Source organism: Lolium rigidum, chromosome 5, assembly GCF_022539505.1.
Source record: "Lolium rigidum isolate FL_2022 chromosome 5, APGP_CSIRO_Lrig_0.1, whole genome shotgun sequence".
In the NCBI taxonomy this organism is placed as follows: Eukaryota; Viridiplantae; Streptophyta; class Magnoliopsida; order Poales; family Poaceae; genus Lolium; species Lolium rigidum.
In genome coordinates, this window is record NC_061512.1 from 186,019,712 (window position 1) to 186,025,711 (window position 6,000).

Genomic DNA, 6,000 nt, shown 5'->3' on the forward strand with positions numbered 1-6,000 from the left:
AGCAATCAAAAGACAAATATACTACATAAACATGACATAGATCATAGGATGAATAGTATAGCATCAAACACCATGTTTACATAGGACGGTACAGAGGTTTATGAGAGGATGAACCACTGAATACAAGGAGAGATGGTGATGGAGATGGTGGTGAAGACGTCGGAGAGGGCAGCCCGGTGGCGCAGGGCGGCGGCGGCGCCGGCGGCGCAGGGAACTTCTTTCCCCGCCGCCGGCAAGGTTGGGGAGCGCCGCCCCTTAGCCTCTCTCCTTCATGGCTTCAAGGGAGCCCTCCCCCATGGAGATGGGATCCATGGGGGAGGCAAAAACGTGGCTTTTGGTGGCTGAAATTCATGGGTGGAGGTGTCTTCCACGAATTAGGTTTCCTCCCTTTATATAGCTTCTCGGATTTCCGTCACCCCCTTTTAGGGTTCCACCAAAACGGGCCTACAGTCCGCGTCCGAACTCCGATTGGGCCGAATTTTAACTCCAGAACGTTCAGCAGAAAATTATCTACAACTTCCTCTTCAGGCCCAACTCCGTTGGAGGTCATCTTCGAGGGTCAAACAGACAATCTCCCAAAACAGTTCTGGGACAGATTTCAGCAAAGTTCCAATTCGACTTGTGGTGACCCTGCATACCACTGCATGTTGTAGTATGCCAGTCGTTGATATAACATTCACGAAGTACCATTCCGCAAATATTACATCCCTCAGAGTAGTACAACAGAACATAGCAGGGTCCATAACTCATTCACTTATTATTACAAGCATCAAACATATATTGTCTTGGAGCTCCTCTTGGGTCCTAAGAGGGATACTCCTGGGTTCGAGGCGAACCCACTTTAACTTACAATATAGAAGTTTCACTAGGTTATACATTTATTACCACGAGCAGCTAAATACAAGGTGTTCCCATTGCTCGGCTACAACTACTACTTGGTGCTTCTAGGCTTGATCTCCACCGGAAGCCTCCCCGGTTCCGTAGACTACGAGGTAGTCTACGCCTTCAATACCTCCAGAGAGGTCTGGTTCTTCATAGCCGATGATCTCGGCTCCTTTAGGGTTGTCGTAGTCCTCCTCCAGACGATTCAGACAATCTAAGCAAGGGATTTAAGAGTGGGATGAGTACGAGCGTACTCAACAAGTTCATTATAGGAAAGAGGTGTTTTAATGCACTAGCTACGATATTAGACCAGAAAGTCTAATACCAATGCAGGTTTTTATAAACATTTCTTCAAGAGATTGCTTTTATTTCAAAGAGCTATGTCCGTCAGCCTTCACCGGTTTACTAGAACTTCATGGAGTTCCTTTCCGGCCGCGTTCGTAGTTCCATATCCCGGAACAGGGAGTGACAGGTCACAGTTCTTTACACTCTGCAGAGGTGTGTTGCTTTACCCATAAGAGATCTTAACCTTGGTGCCAACCGGGCAGCTTTCCCGTCCACACTTCCTATGGTGTGAGGCCCGGTATAAGGTCTAGCCAATCATGTTCCTCCGCTACCTCGAACACCCACCCTTTGTTGCATACCCCGACCCTGGGTCCTCGCCGGTCCCATTATTCCCACTCACGGGTGGACCCCGACCACGACAACAATTTGGGACTCATTAACCAAACTCCTTCGCCGGTAGCTGCAACCCATCATAGACCGCAATACCGTGGGGACTTAAGGCTTCCCCAGCCAACCGCTTGTTCTTCGAGCGACAAGTGTCTACGGACTATGCCGTGGGGACTTAAGGCTTCCCAGCCAACCGCTTGCCCCGACAGATACAAGTGTCTACGGTAAAGCGCATCCGTTGATGAACGAGAGGTGGAAACACTTTTGACTACTCCGTCCCACTCCGGATCTTATGGTTAACACGGATATTACGGCACAAGTATCACTGGACGACATTTGTTGTTAATCCTAGATGGATATTAACCCTTGCAATGGAACCTCCACCATATCAACACAATCCATGGTTCCATTGCCAACCACATAGTCATATTCATAGTTATGAAAATAGTGGTTTTGGTTTTTATGCAATAGTGATAATCATAGTACTTTGCAAGTAATTTGATAAAGATACTCGAATGACATGAGCAAGCGATGAACTTGCCTGAACACTGCAAAGTTTTGCGGCTTGGATGGTGTGGACTGACCCTTGTCCTCTGGTTCCGAAAAATAGCATCATTGTCCGATAAGGGCAATGGTTAAAGAAGCAATTATGCATGATTCCGAGCTTTAGGGTTTGTTCCCCCCTTCCGATGTCGTTATTATTTCATGTAAGAGGTTATTACTAAGAATAATTTGGAGATACTATCTTTAGTGTAAATACAACCTTGAAATGTTGTCAAGGTGTTTTTGAAGTCCAAATGCATTAATGGACTTATTTTTATTATTGAAAATTTTATGTGTGATTTAAATGATTATTTAAATCATCAAATGAAGACTTATTCTTAATTGTCTTCAAAAAATTCTCTTTTGTATTTTATTATGATAGAGAATTTTATGCTGATCTATTTTCATATTTTTAATTATTTTTTTAGAGCTATCAATCATTTCTTATAAAATTCCAAAGTTTCTGTATTTAATGGAATTATGAAAAGACATATTTGCCCCTGGGCCCACTCGTCGGGGTGGCCCGAATGGGTTAACCCTAACCCGAGCCACTCGTGGCTCGGTCGGTCGCACCGACCCCTTCTCCCCCACTCGCGCACGAACCCTAGCCCTCACGGGCTCTGGCGACCCCCGCGTCGCCGCCCCTTTCACCGAATTGTTCCGGCCATCTCCGGCCGTCGCCGCCGGTGAGGTTAGGTGGATCTGAACCGCCTCTCGACGGCGGACACGGTGGTCCGCGTCGATCTGACGCTCGCGTTCCCGTTCGCTCGACCTCGACCCTCCAGTGCGCCAGGCTCTTCGGCGTTCATCGCCGCCGTGCGCTGGAGAAGCCGCGATCTTCTCCCTGGCGCCTCCGGCGTCGTGCCGCCACCGCGAGCCTCGCCGTGGTGGTGCTGGTGCTGCTTCCCCGCCGCGGCCTGGCCTGGCTGGCGCCGCCGTTCGCCCGGCGTGTGCCGCTGTGGCCGCCACGGCCGTGTTCGCTGGCTCCCCCACCGGTGAGTGCTCTACGCCTCTTCTCTCTCTCTCTCACTCTGCTCCATCTGCTCCTGTTCGACTAGCTCCGCCGCTGGCCTGCCTCTACTGCTTGTGCTTGCTGTGCTTGCGTGTGTGCTACTGCGGTGCTTCTGGCTAGCTGCTGCTGTTGCTCTACTGTCATGGCCATAGCTTATGTTGTGCTGCTAATCCTATGCTCATGTTCATGCTAGTTCTTCATCTGTGCTGCTTCTATACTTGCTCATGGGCTAGCTGTGATACTCATGGCTTGCCATAATTTAAGTGGATTCATGTTTGCTTCCCTGGCTAGATGGTTATGTGTAAATTCTTGTAAAGTTGCAAGATCCAGTGCTATCTGTTTAGTGCTCTTGGGCTTTTCTTCACTGTAAAGCTCTGTTTAGCTTGTGTATTGGCTAATTAACTCCACATGTTGTTGGTGTGCTACTGAATACAGTTGTAAATCATGTATTTGCTTATTTGTGATGCAACTATTCATGATCTGTGGCTGTTTAATTCATATGATCTATGGTTGGTGCTAGGCTTGGCTTTAGCATGTATTTTCATGCTCTGTCAAGCCCTGATGATCAACTGCTCATCAGTTGCTTGATGCTGGACTGCTGTTCCAACCTCACTGAGGCTTTTCCTAGTGTCTGTGTGACCTACTGGCTTGTGCTGGTGAATTATTTTACTTTCCCAAGCATCTGTTGATGCTTGCAGTGATCCCTTGGATCCCTGACAAGATGCTGGTGCTTTATTACTTGCTTGTTTCATTTATCTGTATTTCCTTGCTTTATTAAATGGATAAATGATGTGAACTGCTTAGCAGTAATGATCTCATGGATGAATTGATGAGACTAGAGGGATGCCAACCATCGGTTGGGTACCCTAGCTCATACTCGAACCCTATTGGGTGATGATGTGATGTGCTCGGGCTTGGTGGCTTCATTGTTTTTGTGGTTGAGGTGGCCTCAACAAAGCATTTCTTGTCGTTCGAGAAGCTCCCACCCCCGTTGGCTGGCCGTGGCTTGATGAATGCATCACTCGGACAATTCTTTGTTGGATTTCCAGTGATCTTGGTCGTTGACAAATAAAAATAGGCACAATTGCTTATTTGTCTGATGGTGTAATGGTCTTAGGTGCTAGGTGAACCTGGCTAGCTAGATAGGATCTTCCCTTGTTGGATTTCTTTGATTATGCCACTGGTTTGGTATAACCAATGTTCCCTGGGTTGGTTTTCCTCCTGGCTTTCCATATGTTTGCTTGTACCAAATGGCTAGACAGCCAGATGATGACACAAACATGATTTTCTACCCTTTTGGTGTGCGTGAGATCATGTCTGTGCAATTTATGAATAAAACCCTCTGGTTTGTTCATGATGATATGTATACCTCACTCCAGCTCCAAGATTATGGTGTTGTTGTAGAGGATTTCTTCTGGTTGGATTATGAGCTTGCCCTGCTCCTCCTTGTAAGCTTGATGCTTGGATTGTTTCTGGTGACTGTGGAATATATTGAACAGCAGTAGCTGTTCTTGTGTTCTAGTGTTCTTGTGTTCTTGGTGACTTACCCAGTGAAGCTGCTGTCCATGAACAGCTAGGGTTGGGCTCTGAAAAGTTTATATTTGGTGCTCCCTTGCTCTCCCTGGTCGACAGCTTGGCCTGGCACCAATTTGGTGAATCTTCTGGCTTGTGTGTGCTGTTGAGCATGCACAAGACCTGGTGAGCTGCTAGGCTGTGTGTGTGTACCAGTACTTGGTATCTGGCTTGGTCCTTGGCTGTGAGTTGATCAACTCGGCAGAACTGATCCATATCTGCTCAATTCCATTCTTCTACTAACCTGCCAAGTGGTTTTACCACTTGGCATAATCTCTATTTGTTGTGTTTGTGTGCGGGGGACTTTGGAATGATCAAGATGAAGATCAACTCATCTTATAGAATTTAGGATAGATCATCTACTTTGTAATTTTCTTTTCTTTTTCTTTTAATTTTCTATTTCTCCAATTCTTGTAATGTGCTGTAAATTTATATCTCAATTCTGGATATTGTAATTGACATTGTATCCTGTGTGAATATCAATAAAGCTCCATTTTCCTTAATGAGGTTTCTATAATTGTTGTTTTATTTATATTCTTGATTACTTATAATTGTTTATTGAATTAGCTCAAGTGTGAATAACGAGATATCCATTTGATGTTTGAATTTGAAATTCAAATTCAAATTTGGTTTGAATTCAATCATGCAACTTAAGGTTGTGATGCAAACTCTCCCCTCGCTTCTCAAAACCCTAGTTTAGTTGAATAAGGAACAGGTTTGTCGCACTCTCGAAACCCTAACCTTGTAAGGTGTCGAGAGAGAAACTTGTCCCCCTTCGATGCAGTTTTTGTTTAAAAGCGCGAAATTTCCCCGTAATTTGCAATGAAATGCACATCCCTTTCTAAAATCTACCCCTCGATCGTCTCTAAACCCGGGACATTACAACCTTTCCCCTTAAAGAAAACTTCGTCCCGAAGTTGTGGTTGTAATACCCGAAGAGTTCGGGGTATGTTTTCCTCGAGTCCTCCTCCTTTTCCCAGGTGGCTTCCCTCTCGGGGTGATGCTTCCATTGTATCTTGCAGTATTTTATTGCTCGATTCCTGAGTTGTTTCCAGTTCTCCTCAAGAATCTTTGCTGGCTTCTCGATGTATGTCAAATCTGGTTGTAACTCGAGCTCTTCATGTGATACTGGTTCATCTGGGGTCTTCAAACACTTTCTAAGTTGCAACACATGGAATACGTTGTGAACCTGAGATAATCTTCCCGGTAGTTCCAATTCGAAGGCTAACCCTCGGTTTTGACTCAGAATCTTAAAAGGTCCGATGTACCTAGGGCTTAACTTTCCCTTTACTCCAAATCTCTGAAGTCCTTTCATCGGG